The 18,858-nt window shown below is 42.9% G+C and overlaps 1 protein-coding gene across 2 annotated transcripts in view; it reads left to right on the top strand.

The window, feature by feature from the left end:
* The window catches only part of GALNT10 (polypeptide N-acetylgalactosaminyltransferase 10), a 256,916-nt gene that overhangs the window by 195,074 nt on the left and 42,984 nt on the right, over positions 1-18,858 (top strand). The window lies entirely within an intron of this gene.

Raw genomic sequence — 18,858 nt, forward strand, 5'->3', positions numbered from 1 at the left:
GACTCAAGTCCTGAACCAGAATGTGCATGGAATGCAAATAGAGCTGTGGTCAGAGCATGTGCTGTACTCAGAGAAGAAGATCATCCACTGGATAGGGATTCAGGAGCCCTTTGAGCTGAGCCTGGAGGGAGGAAGAGGACTGCCTGGGACAGAGAAACCGAGAAGGGTGCTCTGAGCCAAGGGATTTGCTAGAGTAAAGGATCGAAAGCAAGAGAACTAGTGGAGTGGTGTCTGCAGAGGATCCGTGCAGGGTTGAGATGGGAGATGGGTCAGAAAGGTGGCTCTGGACATGCTGGGAGGCCTGAAATGTCACCAGATGACATCAGTAGACCTGCACTGTGGCAACAGTGTGGATGGGAGTTGAGGGGAAGCGTTGGAGGCCAGAGGACCTGTGTACCCAGATTACTTCCTGATGTGGAAGTTTCTGTAAATAGCTGAAGATCCCACAGTTCCTGCTCTGCACTAACCAGTGAGGAGACCGGGAAGGGGCCAGGGACAGGGCTGCAGGGCCCCTGGAAGCAGAGGTCTCCAGATAGTCAGGGTTGGGTTGGGCAGAGGTGTTGAGCAGGAGAGGTGGAGCTATTTAGAGGGGGTGGTAAGGAAAGCTCTGACATATGTTCAGCTTTCTCTCTCTTCCTGCGCACTGAGCAGGAAAATCTCCCTCAGGAGAATACTTTTGCCCTTTAACAAATACGAAACTGACAGACTGACACTAGTGCTGAAGTGGAAGAATTTTTTTTTCTCTTTTAATAACACCTTAAACGATAGGCATGGAATCGGCATCCTAAATGAAACACATGTTGCTCTCCAACACCTGACAACCTGACATAATTTAAGAGCAACTACTAAGAGCCCACAATTGGAATTGCCCGTGAATCTGCTCCCCTGGACGGGCTCCAAGTGGGTGAAAAAGTGGAGTGGGCTGAGTCCAAGGGAACTGGCCTTCTCGTCTGTAGCTGATTGGTGGGGAGTCAATTTCAGAAAACAAGGGAGGCTGTCCTTAACTTGATAGTAGTGGTTTCTGGAATGTTTTTATTCATTATCTGATTATTAAACAGATTTATGGCCCTGCCCACTCACTGAAAAGGGACCAAGGCATTTAGTTGAAATTAAAAGTGCAGATAAGGCTGCCTGTTTAGATAATAGCATCTCTTTTTTTAATAGATTACTCATCTTCTGCGAAATAGGGAGAAGAGTTAATTTGTGTGATGAAGTGCTTTCTATTTCTGGGAGCTGGCTGGTGGATGTGATTGCTTGAGGAAGGAGTGTAATTCATTCTTAAAACCTCCAAAAGCACATACCTGTGCCCTGAGGAGAGGGGTGATTTGTAATGTGATGCCAGAGGACAGAGGGTCTTGTGGTTTCCAGGCAAATGTTTTGGCAGGGTGTACAGTTTGTCCTGAGGTTGGAGGTCAACTTACTGTTTTTCTCAGAAAAATAAACTTAACCTGTTCATCTAAGCCTGAGGCCACTGATTGTAGGGATAATGAAAAGAGGCAGACGCGGGGCTGTGGGCAGTGACAGCCCGCTGTGCCTCAGCTTCCGGGTCCTTAAAGCAGGGCTGACCTTACAGGGCGGAGGGAAGGGGGGTGGGTGTGGAGCCCGCCAAGCTGCCGGGACAGTGCGGCACCCGGGAGCGGTGAGCCCTAGCCGGCTGCCTCCTTGACTCTGGCTTCTGCTCCAGGAACTCTGCTTCCATCCTGGATGGAGCAGCCCCTGAAAGACTCCCTGTGTGCAAGCGTGTAAGGGAGGGCTTTGGATTTTACTGAGCGCCTGATGGAAGAGGCCAGGGAGGAGTATTATGCCACATAGTCTGTGATGTCTGCTTGGCACTCTCCCAGGCATTCCTGTTCTCCCAAGGCCCCCGGGCCCCACCACTGGGACCCATGTGCTCTCACTCCCTGTCCACCCAACGCCCAGTCTTCCTGGTTCCCCTCTCCTCCTTCCTCAGTTTCTCCCCAGAAATGTGTGTTATTACTGGAACCATGAGCCTTTCACCCAACTTTCTTCTCCCCTTTTACCAATTACCACCCAAACTGGCTTCCCGACTAGTAGTGTTCCCCAAGGTGAATTCTGCTCCCTCCCCAGGTAGGCCCCTGAGCCGACTTCTCCAGGACTACACGCATGCCAAAGGACGGTTGTTCTTGTGGGGTTGGGACTCCAGCAGAAGCTGTTCGCTGCTTTAGGAAATTATTTCCACAGTGGTGCTGCTCCTCGTACCTTGTCGCCAGCCCACATACTGTCCCTGTTCCGTCAGTAAGGTGAACTCATGTATTCTGGTATGTGACCCTTATACATCCAAGTGTTTGGCTACTTCCCTATCTACTTGTCTTTGTCCCTAGCATATTGAAGTGCATATTATTCTATTATTTCTCCTTTATGTCACAGTCGGGGCATTATATTGACTTTATTCAAATTGGGTGGTAAGCTGGTTGGTTCCATTACTTAAATGAATTTTGTTTTAGGCTGTTAATGGGGACCTTACAAAATGACTGTTACATAAAGGGACATTGAGTCGGATAGTGTTGAAACCTCTGAATCGGAAGGGGAGGCAGCCAGACGTTGGATCTCTGTGGGCTTTGACAAAGGTTTTACACCCAGTTTCCCTCAGGCTGCTGGGTCCTGATACTTTGCCACTGCTGAGACAACAGCCCATAGATGCAGAAGCCCCCATACACACATTTTCCTGGTGGCTCTTGCGGTAAGAGGAAGGGCACCTAAAATACGTTCCCTGGGGTCTTTGGCAGAAGGAAGTTGGCCATTTGGGGGTAATGATTTTCTCCACCTATGCGGTATTCCAGAGATCTCAAATGATAGTAGTGATCTATTGAGGTAACCAGTGCGGTATCAGTCCTGCTTATAAACTGGCCCCTGCATACATTTTCCCAGCAGCCCAATGACAACAGCAGGGGTGCTGTGCAAGGAGCACCAGCCATGGCCAAGGATTTCAGAGTCAAATGTGGAATCTTTTTTAATACTGTAGGTTCGAGGCTGTGCCCTAGGCTGGAATTTTTCAGGTTGTAGTAAACTGGAGAGTCATGAAATTAGTTTCTGGGATCATGACCAGCTTTGTAAAATGAAATACAAGAGGACAGAATAGAAAAAACATATGTGAGTGTATCACACCTTGTCTCTCAGTTATGTGTATGTGTACCAGGTCATGATGTAAAATGTGTTTCTTTTTATGGGCACAGTCAGAAGCTATGAAAGCCACTGTTGTCTGACATATGAAATCATAGTCTATGAGACTGCCCGGGCATGTGTATGAAAACCAGTTCCCCCAGGGGTCCTTAGGGCTAATCTGTGAGAACCCCCTTGCTCTGAGCCTGTCAGGAGGTACATTCATTTGTCAGGCATTTTCTTACTTGAAGATGAAAGGACGGCTGAGGAGGGAGGGGGAGGGAGACCAGGCCAGAGGGGCACTGCTGTGAGTCCGTGGAGGAGGATGGGAGGGCAGCCGCGCCAGCACCATCCCCTGCATGGTTTGGGTGGGGGCCAGCAAATAGTCTTGGATTCCTCAGAGACTGTCAGTTTTTCTCTTATTCCAGCAGGAAACATGGGGTTCGATTTCTAATCATTTAGTGATCCTAACATGATCACAGTGGCCTCGGTGTATTTCTCTAAGCTCACCTTCTATATTAAGTTCGATCAGCATTTCTTAAATGTTAGTACATATCAGCATCACTCAGACAGCTTGTTAAAATCTAGGTCAGTGGGTCCCTCTCATCTGATTCAGGAGGTCTGGGTGAGGCCTAAGAATTGGCATTTCTAATAAGTTCCCAGATGCTGTTGGTGTAGCTGGTCTGGGGACCACACTTTGAAAACAACCATGTTAGATCAACGAGAAAGAAGGGCCCAGGCTCAGCACAGGTCCTGACTCGCAGAGAGCACAGCAAATGCTTTCCTGATGAAACCAAGCTGACTTCTCCTGGCAGGAGCATCTTTGCTAAGGTGCAGTTGGTTCACTACTTTCAGCAGTGCAAGAGATGGCTAGTTGACACTGAACTGTGTACTTTAAATGGGTGAACTGTATGGCATATGAAAATATCTCAATAAAGCTATTTTCAAGAAGAGGAAGAGAGTGGGGAAGAGGAACAGGAAAGGGAAGGGGGGAAAGAAATAGCTGGTTTCTCAAAGTTGCAAATCAAAAGTGTGCCTTGTGCCTTAGAGTGTCTCATGAGAGGACCTGTATCAAAGGAGCATGAAAAAGTCTAGCTGAACTCCAAGGTTCCTTTCACCAAGGCCACTCTCTGAAATTCCCCCTGGGACTCAGGGCCAGAAGTATAACTCCTGAAGGGTGGGTCTGTTTTCCTTTTCCAAACAGTAAGTAATGCTTAAATGCCTGTGCATTTCACCTGCCAAACCCTGTCCTGGTGCAATCATATTTTATTTGCAGCCTTTCTGATCTCTTTTTAATTTTCCTGCTATTGCTGTTTACCTGTTTGCAAGTTTTTCAAGCAAGTGAAAGCCCTGGACATCCCAGGGGACAGGAGATAGGGTTGAGGTGGGATTGGAAACTACCCACCAGGCAGAATGGAGAGACCAGGGGCATGGACAGGTGTGTAGTTTCCTGGTTAATAATGCCAGCTTTGGGGTCAGAAACCGTGACTCCTGGTTGTCACCTACTTGCTCTCTGAAGATTAGCATAGAGCTTTTCTGAGCCTCAGTTTCCACTTGTCTCAGATGGTCAATAGTGCCTACCTAATAGAATTGTGGGAATGAAGTGAGACAGTGTGTATAAATAACAGCAGTTAACACTGGACCTAGGCACACAGTGAGCCCTTGACAGAAATCATGACAATGACAGAGATAATAAAGATGAGCCTCCACCTCATCTTAACAATTTTCCTTTGGCTAGAAACACCTGAGTATCAAAACAGGACAAAGGGTGACACTTTTGACTGCTATGTGCCCTCCTCCTCCAAATGAATTGGCAGTACTTTAGAATACACTAAGACTTACAAGTGAATAAATCAATCCCAGAAACAGATGAGCTATGACACTGTAATAGCCAGAAGCATATGACCTGACCAGAACACCTACAGTTCCTAGAAGCCAGCCCGAGTGTGCAGAGGGCAGCCCCTCCCATGTCAGTCTGCATTATTAACACCACCCCTGGAGGCCAGAGAACCCACAGTGACTTGGGCCGGTACTGACTGATCTGGCTTGTGACTTGCTCCTTGCTTCCTTTCTCCTCCTCCTCCTCCTCCCTCGTGGGCTGGTCCACAGGCTTCTCACATGCTGTGTCCCGCCAGAGCCGGGCACACAGAGCCCCTTTATTGTCAGGGCTCCTCAGCAGGTGTCTCTGCAAGGCTTGATGGCATCGGAGATCAGAACTCTTGTATTCTATTTGGGAATCAATCTCATTACACATAGCAGTAGAGCAAAGATACCTGAACAAAATGAACTGAATTTGAGTCGTGTCTTCCCCATTTACCTTGCTGGCTGTGTAACCTTGAACCAAAAACAATGGCTTCTGAACTTGCCTTCCTTCATCCTGAAATGAGGATGATGAACCGTGACCTGCTTCCTTCACAGGGAAATCAAATCAAATCAGATCAAATCATATCAAATCAAATGAAGCAACGGAAGAGGGAGTGTGGGTTCAGCAGCAATTTAGGATGCTGCTGGCTCTGCGCTAGGCAAGCGGATACACTGGCAGTCAGAGCCTCCTCAAAGCTCCCCTCTCGGAGCCTCACGGGAGACAGATTAATTCTGTGAATATGGAACAGTGGCCTCAGCTGCGTGGCATGAAGGACAAGTGGCAGAGCTCTGTCACCATCTGCCCTAGGGTCGTGCTGTGCTCTGAGAGGCCAGGAAAGTCTCCAGTGCAGAAATGAAGTCTCAGTGAGGAAAGGAAATGAGTCAAGATCTGAAGGGTGAGCAGGAGTTCACTGGGGAGAATGTATGGAGGGCTTGGGATCCCAGCAACCAGGCGGAAGGACCTGCTAGGACAGAGGCAGCCGGGGTCACCTGCAGACACCTGACATAAGATGGCATGAGGGGTCACTTGGGAAGGAGAGGGGTGGGGCCAATCATGCACACACAGCCTCGTCACTTCTGGTAAAGATTTTGGTCCTTCCTCCAGAGCCATGGGAAGCCATTGTGGTAGCCTGGGCCAGGGCCATGTCCTCACTGTGTCACTGTCACAATGCCGGTGTGAGAACCTCACCTGACTAACTCAGCATCCTAGGGCTGTGATAACAAGGAGTCACAAACTGGCTAGCTTAAAACAACAGAAGTTTATTCTCTCACACTTCTGGAGGCCAGAAGTCCCCAGATCAAGGAGCCAGCAGGGCTGTGCTCTCTGCAGGGGAGCCTCCCTTGCTCCTTTCTAACTTCGGGTGTCACCTGCAATCCTTGGTGTTGCTTGGTGTGTAGGCACAGCACTCCAGTCTCGGCCTCTGTCATCACATGGCCTTCTCTTGTGTCCAAAATTCCTTCATCTTACAAAGGACACCAGCCATTTGGATTAGGGCTCACCCTAAGCTAGGATGACCTTGTCTTGATTGCATTACATCTGCAAAGACCCAAGTAAAGCCACGTACACAGCCCCTCAGAGCTTGGACTTCAGCATATCTTATGGGGACGCAATTCAACCCATGGTACCTACTTCCTTTGCTACGACCTGCCAGGTGGAACCATCCTCAGAGTCCTAACTGCCCTTGAGACCAGATGGAAGGGAAGGTCTCTATTTCAACACAGGAACTAGGGGGCCGCAGGCCCCAGGGAAGTGTGTGTGTGTGTGTGTGTGTGGCATATACAGGGGGGGACCCTGAGAACCACAAGCCCTGAGTTCTGGTCCTTACTCTGACCTCACTGGCTGAGAGACTTGGGCAAGGCCTTCACTTTCCTGGGCCTCCTGTCTTCTCAGGTTGCACAGGGGCTGGTGACACCTGCCCACCCTTCTTGGAGTGGGATTCAGGGCAGTCTGGTGAGAAAATCAGCAAGTCTTTCCAGAGAAGACACCGTGTGCCCAACACTGACATGACTCGCTGGGAGTGTCCTGGGAGAGAGGCTGTCTGGTGGAAGTTCAATGCCCTCCAGTTAGTTCCCACGGCTTCTCTACTCAAGCAGCACCGTGGTCACCAGCACAGACTCCACGAGCTCCCGTATCGGCTAGTGGGTGGGGGCGGGGAAAGCGCCACCAGTTGACAATTTCTGAAGCCCTGTGTTGGGGGGATTCATTATTCTAGTCTACTTCTTTAATATGTTTGAAATGATTCTTAATTTTAAAAGCCTAGCAAAGAAGAGTACAGACTCGGGACCAAACTGCCTGGACTTAAATCCCAGACCTGCCACTTACTATCTGTGTGACCTGGGGAAAATTAGTTTACCTCTCTGTGCCCGTTTCCTCATCAGTAAACCTAATCATGACCTACCTCATGGAAAGTTTGTGACGGTTAGATGAGTAAATTCGTGTAAAGTCCTTGGGTTAATGCCTGGTATGGGTAAGTACTAAACACTCAGAAACCAGGATTTATAGAAACCAGGCTCCGAGGACCAACGTCTTGCTGAGCAGGCATCATCACCGTCAGCTTCATGGGCTCACAGTCAGCCATGCAGAGCCTCTAAGTTGTAGCAGCTGCTTGGAATTGCCTCCGTTTGGGTTTCCTGAAGCAGATCCTGAAACAGGATTTAAGTGCATGTAGGTAATCGGGGAGGAGATCCGGGGAAACAGCAGCAGGAGAACAGGGAAGGGGGACTGGGAAGGGCTGGTAGCTAGCGCGGGGGCTTGTGACAGGCCCCACAGCGGGCAGCGCCGTGAGATCCAAGGGTCTGGGGAGGAACACAGCGCACTCTGGCTCATCTCACCTGGGGGGCAAGGAAGCTGGGGCGTCACCCGCTCAGCGGTCCCTGCCTGGGGCCCCGCCCTGTGAGCAGACAGCCCCAGGCAGAGGCAGGTGTGCCAGGTGGAGGGCAGGCAGGCCGGCAGTGCTGAGGGATGTGGACGGGCGTGAGAATGTACCTTCCAGCTCTCTGATAAGGGCCCTTCGGACACCTCTTACAGCCCGCCAGTGGGCTCTCCTCCAGTATCAACCTCACCCCTCATTGGTGGCTCGCACTCATAATGAAGTGTAGGGGAAATCAGGACAAAAGCAGCTCTGTATTGCTTTACAATCAGAGCAGCCTCTGGATTAGGAATGATGAGCATGTGCTAGTGAGCCGCTTCAGGGCAGACATCTCTCCTCAGTTCGGCACTTCTCTGCTGAGCCAGGACAGAGCCTGAGTCGTTCTTAACACCGCCTTAGGTATCCTTTACAAACCCATCTGCGTAGGCATTCCAATGAAACCTGTTTGCTATTCCTGCCCTAGGGCTTAGGAAGCCAGGGGAAGTCCCAGGGTGGAAAACACTGTCTCAGATTCACTGTAAGATTCTGGGCAAGGCATGTAACTGCTCTGGCCCTCCCTGTCCCCGCCCCCCCCATAGAATGGGGGTGCTCACTGAGGTGAGGGAGCTGGGGCTTGGGGCCATAGAAGAGCCTGCTCTTTTAGGGTCAGGCAGGACTGGGTTTTAGACCTTGGCTTTATCATTTATGAATCGTGCTCCCTGGGCAGGTCACGTCACCTGCTCTGAGCCTCATGGCATCTTCTTATACAAAAAGGGGCCATAACTGCCTCATTTGTGTTGTTGTAGGTGACCGAGGTGATTGTGTGAAGCAGGGAGCTCCGTACGCGAGCAAGGGCTCCGCGATTGCTCCCTGTTATCGTCATCACCATGACCATCATTGTCCTCCCCTGAAGTCCCTCACAGCTCCAAGATTCTATGACTTCTTGGAATCTCCTCATCCAAAAAGTGTAGTAAAATAAGGCAACAGTCCGATTTTGTGTAAATGCACTTTTTAATAAGGACAGGAGGCACATAATTGCCCTTAAATTATGGCTCTGACTTCACCACAAGCTGTCAAAAGGCCTTAATTGGCCGATCTGTAATGACTGCCGCCATCTGCGTTCGGGGTGATTTAGCGACAAGGCCCTGCCCCTACACGGCCCTCAATGATTACAGCTGATGGGGTGATACTTCACCCTCTGATGGGAGTAGTGGTGTGTGGTAAAGGAGATTATCTCATCGTTTTAATGACCTACCGGTTGAACCCAGCCAAGAAGTGCTGGTCACAGACAATGACTATGGATTTTTTCCTTTTTTTTAAGAGTGTTCCTGACTGAACAACAGCATATCTGGAACGTGATCATGCTTCTTGTTATCTTGTCTCGCTGCCCAAGAAAGTTTCTTTTGGAAAGATTTAGTCCCTCAATTAGGGCAAATTGATTTCTGCTTTCTACAGAGTCACTGTTCCAAAGAGAAGTAGGAAAGGGCAGGAGAGGCCGTATTAATCTTTGCCAGCAAGCAAGAAGGCGGCCTGGGGTATTTGTCAGCCTTCCAGCCTTGGGTTGTATATGTATAGATAATCTTTTTTCTGTATATCTTTTAATTGCTCCAACCTACAAAGTGCCAGGCAACACAACACAAAACACACTTCATCTCTTGGAAGGTTCTGGAGAATTCCCTGAGCTCATTTCCCTGAGGAGTGTCTCCCTGAGCTTGCCAGTATGAAATGCTTTTAAGTGCTGCCTAAGATGAACCCCTCAGGGGGCTCAATACTTTGCATTAAGAAACGTTGAATCTTGGGGAAAAGGTTTTCTCTTCAGCTCTCTGCTTTCTTTTGATTACCTTAGCGGGTGTCAAGGTTGATTGCCCATATCTCCCTTCTTTGACAGCAGACCTTCAGCTTCTAGTTGTGGAGAGGCAGGAGGATCTGGCTAAAATCTTTATTTTATTGTTTTATTTCTATTTGTTTGGATTTTTTTATTCATTAGCTCTTTATCACAAACAGTACTGATTTTCCATGTATGGTGTTTAATGTTTCCTTTTAAAATGCATTCAATTAAATAAAATTTAATTCAAAAATATAAGTTGATTGAAAAGAAAAATAACCCTAAGTACATTGCAGTAGGGTAGGTGGAAGTGGCAAGAATTGTGCCAGTGGTGTTTGACTGTGAGAGTGGGCAACACAACAAGAAGGGGGAAAGCATCCGGTTTCTGCAGAAAGCCCAGCAATTTACTAGCTCTACGGCCATGAGCAAGTTTCTTAGCTTCTCTGCACATCAGTTTTCTCATCTGTCAAAAGGGGGGAGCCATAATACAGAGTATGATTTTATGAACCAAGGGGGATCAAATATGCACTGAAGGTCCTTTGCAAATCATAGTCTGCCATACCAGTGAAAGTGATCCATTTCCATACAGGGTTAGAACAATTAAAGGTTCCGTGGGTTCTGGATCAAGCAGCCAGGGGACCCTGGCTTAAAACACAACTCTGTTATTAACTCTGTGCCAGAGATAGCCCTTACCTCCTCTGGCCCTCAGGTTTTATCTAGAAGATGAGGAGACTGAACTACTCCTGTCATCACTTGTGGGCCAGGGAAAACTGTAGCTGCTGGATGCTGCCTTAGGCCACAAATTCACAGTCGCTGGAATAATGCCCAGCCAGCTGTATTTACAGCCAGCTCACCAGGTGATTGAGACGCACCCCTGATTTAGGAGGGACCTTGCATCTGTAAGGAAGAGATTCAGACAAGAATTGGGGGCTTCAGTCAGGGAAGGTGATCGCTCCAGGGGATGGGAAGGGCAAAGAGCCCAGGAGCTCCCGATCATGTGAAGCCTGGACCCGGGGCCCTTAAAGACCTCTGGGCCAAACCCTGATTTAGAGAGAGCACTGAGGCCCAGAGCAAATCAGTGATGGGCCCAGTCTCCTGACTCCCAGTCAGTGAAACTTCCACCATACACCAGCTTGCTCAGCTGAGAGAGAGTGAATATGTGTTTTGACCAGTATTTGTTTTTTAATTGAGGCAGAAGTTAAACAGTGAAAAAAATGCACAGATATCTGAAGCAAACAGTTCCATGAGGTTTAACAAATGTGCACACCTGGAAAGCCAACATCCCAACAAGATGCAGAACTGCCCCATCCCAAAAAGTTTCCTCAACAGGTCCCACTCCCCAAGGGCAAACACTGTTCTTAATTCTGTCATTGCAGATCATTCTGGCTGTTGATGAACTTCAGAGGAATCATACACTAAGATCTTTTTTGTGTCTTGACTTATTCCTTCAACAGTAATTTTGAAATTCATCCATGTGGTTGGATTTATCAAAGTGTGTTCCTTTTACTGCAAAGTAGGAATCTGTTGTATGACCATCACTATTTGTTTATCCATTCACCTGTTGATGACATTTAGGTTGTTTCAGTTTGGGGCTGTTATAAATAAAACTACTGTGAAACATTCTCATTCTTTTTTGGGTGTGTGCTTTTATTTCTCTTGGGGAAATACCTAGGGGTGGAACTGCTGGTCATAGGAATGTGTAGTGAATGGTATCTTATGCTTTTAATTTGTATCATACCTTTACATATGCTTCTTGGCCATTTGTATATCAATTCTTTTGTAAAATGTATTTTCAAGTTTTTTGCCCAGTTTTTAAATTGGTTATCTTTCTGTTATTGACTTTGTCACCATTCTTTACTTATCCTGGACACAGGTCCTTTATCAGATCCATGTGTTGTGAACATTTTCTCACAGACTATTGCCCGCCTTGTCATTTTCTTACCAATGTCTTCTGATAACAAGTTTTTGAAGAGCAAGTTCTTAATTTTAGTCAAGTCCAGTTTATTGATTTTTTCTTTTATGGGTTGTTTTTTTTTATGTTCTAAGAAATCTTTTCCTACCCCATGTTCACAAAGATATTCTCCTTTAAGTCTGTGATTCATCCAGAATTATCTTTCGTGTTTGGTATGAGGTAGGGGTTGAGATTGATCTTTTTTATATGTTTATTGAGTTGTGCTAGTACATGTCTTTGGAAATTCTTTTCTGTCCTTATTCAATTGCCTTGGGGCCTTTATCAAAAAATCAGTGAACAGTATATATGTGAGTCTGTTTCTGGCCCCTCTATTCTGTCCTATTGACCCTTTTGTTTATTCTTTGCCAGTATCACACTGTTTTGATTATTTTAGCTTTATAATAAGTTTTGAAATCAGTGTTAGTCTTGCAACTTTGTTCTTCCTTTTCAAGACTGTTTTGACTATTCTAGGTCCTTTGTAAGTTGTCAACTTTAAGAAAATCTGCTGTGATTTTATTGGGATTGCATTGAGTCTATAGATCACTTTTGAGAATTGACTCATTAACAATATGGAGTCAGTCTTCCAATCTGTATGTATGATTTATCTCTCCACTTATTTGGGGCTTTTTCTATATGAGGCTATTCTAAATGCTATTTTTAATGTACTTTACAATTGTTGATTGCTGATATATAGAAATCCAATTTTTTTTTTTTTTAGAATTTCTCAGTCTTACTGAGGTATGATATACATACTGTAAAATTGCCCATTTTAAGTCTGCAGTTTAATGTGTTTTTAAGTGAATTTGTACAGCTGTGAAACTATCACCACAATCTAGTTTTAGAATGTTTCTGTCACTCCAAAATTCCCTTTGTGCCATTTGAAATCAGTTGCCACTCCCAACCCATCTCCAAGTAACCAAGATTTCTTTTCTGTCTCTAGTTTTGCTTTTCAAGAAATTTCATATAAATAGAATCATATAATATTTAGTCTGATGTTTCTGACTTTAATAAAGCATGCTATTTTTAGGGCTCATCCATATTTTTTTCAGTACTTCAGTCCTTTTTTATTGCTGAATAGTATTCTGTTTTATGGATAAACTGCATTTTGCTAATCCTCTCATCAGTTGATGGAATGTGAATGGTTTTCAGCTTAGGGCTATTATGAATATTGCTGCTACAAACATTAGTGTACAAGTTTTTGTGTGGACATATGTTTCATTTCTCTTGGGTATACACCTAGGAGTGGAATTGCTGGATTGTATGGTAACCATGTTTAACCATTTGAGGAACTGCCAGACTGTTTCCAAAGTGGCTGTACCATTTTACATTCCCATCAACAATATGATTGACGATTCTTATTTCCCCACATCCTTGTCAACATTTGATATTATCTGACTTTCTCATAACCAGCTAGTGTATAGTGCTATCTCATTGAGGTTTTGATTGCATTTCCCTGATGACTAATGAGATTGAGCATCTTTTCATATGTTTATTGGCCATTTGTACATCTTCTTTGGGGAAGTCCCTAGTCATATCCTTTACACATTTTTTTAAAGGTAAAATTCACATATCATGAAATTAACCCTGTTAAAATATATAGTACCCCCATGTTAAAAATACAGTTTGTTAAAAGTGAAGGGATGGAAAAAGGTGTTTCATGGAAATAACAGGTAGAAAAAAACAAGAGTAGCAGTACTTATATCAGACAAAATATATTTCAAAACAAAGACAGTAACAAGAGATAAAGAAGGACATTACATAATGATAAAGGGGTCAGTCCAACAAGAGGATATAACCATTATAAATATCTATGCACCCAACATAGGAACACCTACATATGTGAAACAAATACTAACAGAATTGAAGGGGGAAATAGAATGCAATGCATTCATTTTAGGAGACTTCAACACACCACTCACTCCAAAGGACAGATCCATCAGACAGAAAATAAGTAAGGACACAGAGGCACTGAACAACACACTAGAACAGATGGGCCTAATAGACATCTATAAAACTCTACATCCAAAAGCAACAGGATACACATTCTTCTCAAGTGCTCATGGAACATTCTCCAGAATAGACCACATACTAGACCACAAAAAGAGCCTCAGTAAATTTTAAAAAACTGAAATTCTATCAAGCTGCTTCTCAGACCACAACGGTATGAAACTAGAAATAAATCACACAATGAAAACAAAAAAAGCCTACAAACACATGGAGGCTAAACAACATTCTTCTAAATAATAAAGGATCAATGAACAAAATAAAACAGAAATCAAGCAATACATGGAAACAAATGAAAGCAAAAACTCAACAGCCCAAAATCTGTGGGATGCTGCAAAGCCAGTTCTAAAAGGTAAGTACATAGAAATATAGGCCCACCTCAAGAAACAAGAACAATCCCAAATAAACAGTCTAAACTCACATTTAAAGAAACTAGAAAAAGAAGAACAAATGAAGTCCAAAGTTAGTCGAAGGAGGGACATAATAAAAATTAGAGCAGAAATAAATAAAATAGAGAAGAATAGAACAATAGAAAAAAATCAATGAAACCAAGAGCTGGTTCTTTGAGAAAATAAAATAAACCCCCTAGCCAGACTTATCAAGAAAACAAGAGAGAGTATACACATAAACAGAACTGAAATGGAGACAGAATAATCAGAACAGATACCATAGAAATATAAAGAATTATTAGAGTATACTATGAAATATTATAAGCCAACAAATTGGACAACATAGAAGAAATAGTCAACTTCCCAAAAAAGTACACCCTTCCAAGATTGACACAGGGAGAAACAGAAAATCTGAATAGATCAATTACCTTCAATGAAATTGAATTTGTAATTTTAAAAAACTCCCCCAAAACAAAGATCCAGGTCCAGATGGCTTCACAGCCAAATTATACCAAACATTTAAAGAAGAGCTAATACCCATCCTTTGTAAAGTATTCCAAAAAGTAGAAGAGGAGGGAGTACTTCCAAACTCATTCTATGAGGCCAGTGTCACTCTAATACCACAACCAGGCAAAGACATCACACACAAAAACAAATTACAGACCAGTATCCCTGATGAACATAGATGCAAAAATCCTCAACAAAATATTAGAAAACTTAATTCGAAAATATCACCCATCATGACCAAGTGGGATTTACTGCAGGGATGCAAGGATGGTACAATATTTGTAAATCGATCAATATCATACACCACATTAATAAAAAGGATAAAAACATTGTGATCATCTCAATAGATGCTGAAAAAGCATTTTACAGAATTGAACATCCATTCATGATAAAAACTCTCAACAGAAGTGTACAGAGGGTAAGTACCTCAACATAATAAAGGCCATACGTGACCAACCCACAGCCAACATCGTGCTTAATAGCAAAAAGCTGAAAGCTTTTCCTCTAAAATCAGAAACAAGACAAGGATGTTCACTCTGTCCACTTTTATTCAACATAGTACTGGAGGTCCTAGCCATGGCAATCAGACAAAACAAAGAGATAAAAGACATCCAAATTGGTAAGGAAGAAGTTAAACTGTCTCTTTGAAGAATGACATGATATTATACATAGAAAACCCTAAAGACCCCACCAAAAAACTATTAGACTAATAACTAAATTTAGCAAAGTTGCAGGATACAAAATTAATACATATTAATTGCATTCCTATATACTAACAGTGAGCTAGCAGAAAGCAAAATCAGAAAACAGCTCCATTTATGATTGCATCAAAAAATAAATAAAATAACCTAGGTATAAACCTAATCTATAGGTGAAAGACCTATACTCTGAAAACTATGGGACACTCATTAGAGAAATTAAAGAAGACACTATTAAATGGAAATACATCCCATGCTCATGGATAGGAAGAATTAATATTGTCGAAATGGCCATCCTGCAAAAAGCAATTTACAGATTCAATGCAGTCCCTATAAAAATAACAACAGCATTTTTCAGTGAACTATAACAAATAGTTATAAATTCATATGGAACTACAAAATACCCCAGATAGCCAAAGCAATCCTAAGAAAGAACAAAGCTGGGGTTATTATGCTCCCTGACTTCAGGCTCTACTACAAACCTACAGTAATCAAAACAGTTTGATACTGGCACAAGAACAGACCCACAGATCAATGGAACAGGATAGAGAGCCCAGATAATAAACCCACACATATATGGTCAATTAATTTACAATAAATGAATATACAATAGGGAAAAGACAGCCTCTTCAACAACTGGTGTTGGCAGAACTGGACAGCTACATGTAAGAGAATGAAACTGGATTATTGTCTAACTCCATACACAAAAGTAAACTCAAAATGGATCAAAGATCTGAATGTAAGTCATGAAACCATAAAACTCTTAGAAGAAAACATAGGCAAAATCTCTTGAACATAAGTATGAGCAGTCTTTTTTCTTGGACATATCTCCTCATTCAAGGGAAACAAAATTAAAAATGAACAAGTAGGATTACATCAAACTAAAAAAGCTTCTGTACAGCAAAGGACACTGTCAGCAGGAAAAAAAAGGCACCCTACAGTATGGGAGAATATATTTATAAATGACTCATCTGATAAGGGGTTAACATCCAAAATATATAAAGAACTCATTTTCCTCAACACCCAAAAAACAACCTGATTAAAAAATGGGTGGAGTATCTGAACAGACATTTCTCCAAAGAAGAAATACAAATGGCTAACAGAAGTGCTCCACATCGCTAGTCATCAGGGAAATGCAAATTAAGACCACAATGAGATATCATGTCACACCACTTAGAATGGCCACTACCCAAAAGATAGGAAATAAACAAATGTTGGTGAGAATGCAAAGAAATGGGAATTCTCCTACACATGGGATCCCTTGATTCCTCACATTTCCATAACTTTTAGGATCAACTTGTATTTTGGTGGGAATGTAAATTGGTGCAACCACTGTGGAAAGTAGTATGGAGGTCCCTCAAGAACTAAAAAAGAAACAATATTCAACCCAATACTTCCACATCTAGGAATTTCCCGAAAGAAAACAAAATTCCCAATTTGAAAAGATATATGCACCCCTGTTTATTGCCACACTATTTGCGGTAGCCAAGATATGGAAGAAACTTAAGTGTCCATCAATAGATGTGGATAAAGAAGATGTGGTTACAATACACAATAGAATATTATTCAGCCATAAAAAGAAAAGAAATCCTACCTTTTGCAACAACGTGGATGAATCTACAGGGTATTATGCTCAGTGAAATAAGCCAGGTGGAGGAAGACAAGTATCATATGGTTTCACTTATTTGTGGAATATAAAACAAAGCAAAACAGCAGTAAACTCATAGACACTGAGAAGTGACTAGTGGTTATCAAGGGGGAGGAGATGAGGCAGGTCAGGGAGGAGAGAGAAGGGGGATAAAGGTGCACAATAATTAGCAATTACAATGTAAGTTGGTCATGGGGATGGTAGTAGAGCATGGAGGAAATAGTCAGTGATTCTGTAACATCTTTCTACATTGATAGATAGTAACCACACTAGAGGAGGTAAGGATTTAATAATTTCGGTAATTATTGAACCACTGTGTTGTACATTTGGAACCAGTATAAGATTGTTATCAATGATACATCAATTTAAAAAAAAACAATTCATTGGCATTTGATACAGTCACAGTGTTGTGCAACCATCACATCTGTCTAGTTCCAGAATATTTTTATCATCCCATAAGGAAATCCCATGCTCACTAAGTAATCACTCCCCATTCCCCATCACCCCAGTGCCTGGTAATCCCTAATCTGCTTTCTGTCTCTATGGATATACCTATTCTACAAATAGAATTGTATTTTGTGTCTGGCTTTTTTACTTAGTATAATGTCTTTGAGGTTCATCCATTGTAGCATGTATCAAAACTTTATTCCTTGTTTATGGTTAAGTAATATTCCAGCATGCAGATATATTTCATAGTTGTTTATCCATTCATGAAGTGATGAAAATTTGGATTATTTATACCATTTGGCTATTATGAATAGTATCTCTATGAACATTCATGTATAAGTAACCAAAAGATTGTTTTTCTTTTTATCCTGGATCCCTTGATCCCTCACATTTCCATAACTTTTAGGATCAATTTGTCTTTTGTAAATTTCTGTAAGGAAGTCAGCTATGATTTTGATCATGTTGAGTCTGTTGATCAATATAATATTGCTGTCTTAACAATAATAAGTTATCCAATCCATGAACATGGACTATCTTTCCATTTATTTTGGTCTTTAGTTTCTTTAAACAATTTTTGTAGTTTTCAAAGAATGCATTTTGTACTTCCTTTGTTCAATTGTAAATGGTATTTTTACCATTTTAATTACATTTTCCAATTGCTTTTTTATTTGCTGGTACAAAGAAATCCAATTGATTTTTAAATGTTGACCTGTACCCTGAAATCTTGCTAAGTTTACCTATTAGTTCCAGTTTCTTTGTAGATTTCTTAGGATCTTTTATGTAAATAATCATGTCATCTACAGTGAAAAACAGTTACCTTTTTCTTGCCAATCTTTATGCCTTTTATTTCTTTTTCATACTAGTTGCACTGGCTAGATGTTCTAGTACAATACTGAATAAAAGTGATGGGAGAGCATACAACCTTCCTCCTGATCATAGCAGAAAAGCATTCACTATTTTATCGTTAAGTATGATACAGACTGTGAGGAGTCGGGGGGGTTATGTCCAGACTAGAGTTTTCATAAAGGGCCCTAACCTTGATTAAAACCAAGAGACACCGACATTAAGGCCAGAATTTTTAGTAGAAAGAGACTATCTTTGAGAATAATTCAGAACAACAGCTTTTCTAGGCATGGAATAGAACTCACATTGGAATAAGCAAAAAGAGGAATTTGTTGTCAAGTGTAATAACATATAAGAGTCTATCTGCTTCAGATATGAGGGATCTGGAGAATCAAAATGTCATCAGTCTAATGTCTCCATCTTTTGAGTCTGTTTTTACATGTTGACTCTGTCTCAGCAGATCCTTCACCACTTCTCATCACCTCATTTTAGCAAAGATGTCACCAGCAGCTCCAGACTTTTGCCCAACCCAACAAACTTACCAACTCTAGCAAAATGAAAGAGCTTGTGTTTAGTAGTTCTGAAAAAAAATTCTCAGGGTTCATTATGTGGATGACTCAGGTCACACAGCCATCCTGAGCCAATCACTGTGGCCAAGGACATGGAATGCCTAAGTCATACACTGCTCCCCTGTGGGACCAGGGGTCAGATCAG

This window comes from Manis pentadactyla, chromosome 2, assembly GCF_030020395.1.
Source record: "Manis pentadactyla isolate mManPen7 chromosome 2, mManPen7.hap1, whole genome shotgun sequence".
NCBI lineage: Eukaryota > Metazoa > Chordata > Mammalia > Pholidota > Manidae > Manis > Manis pentadactyla.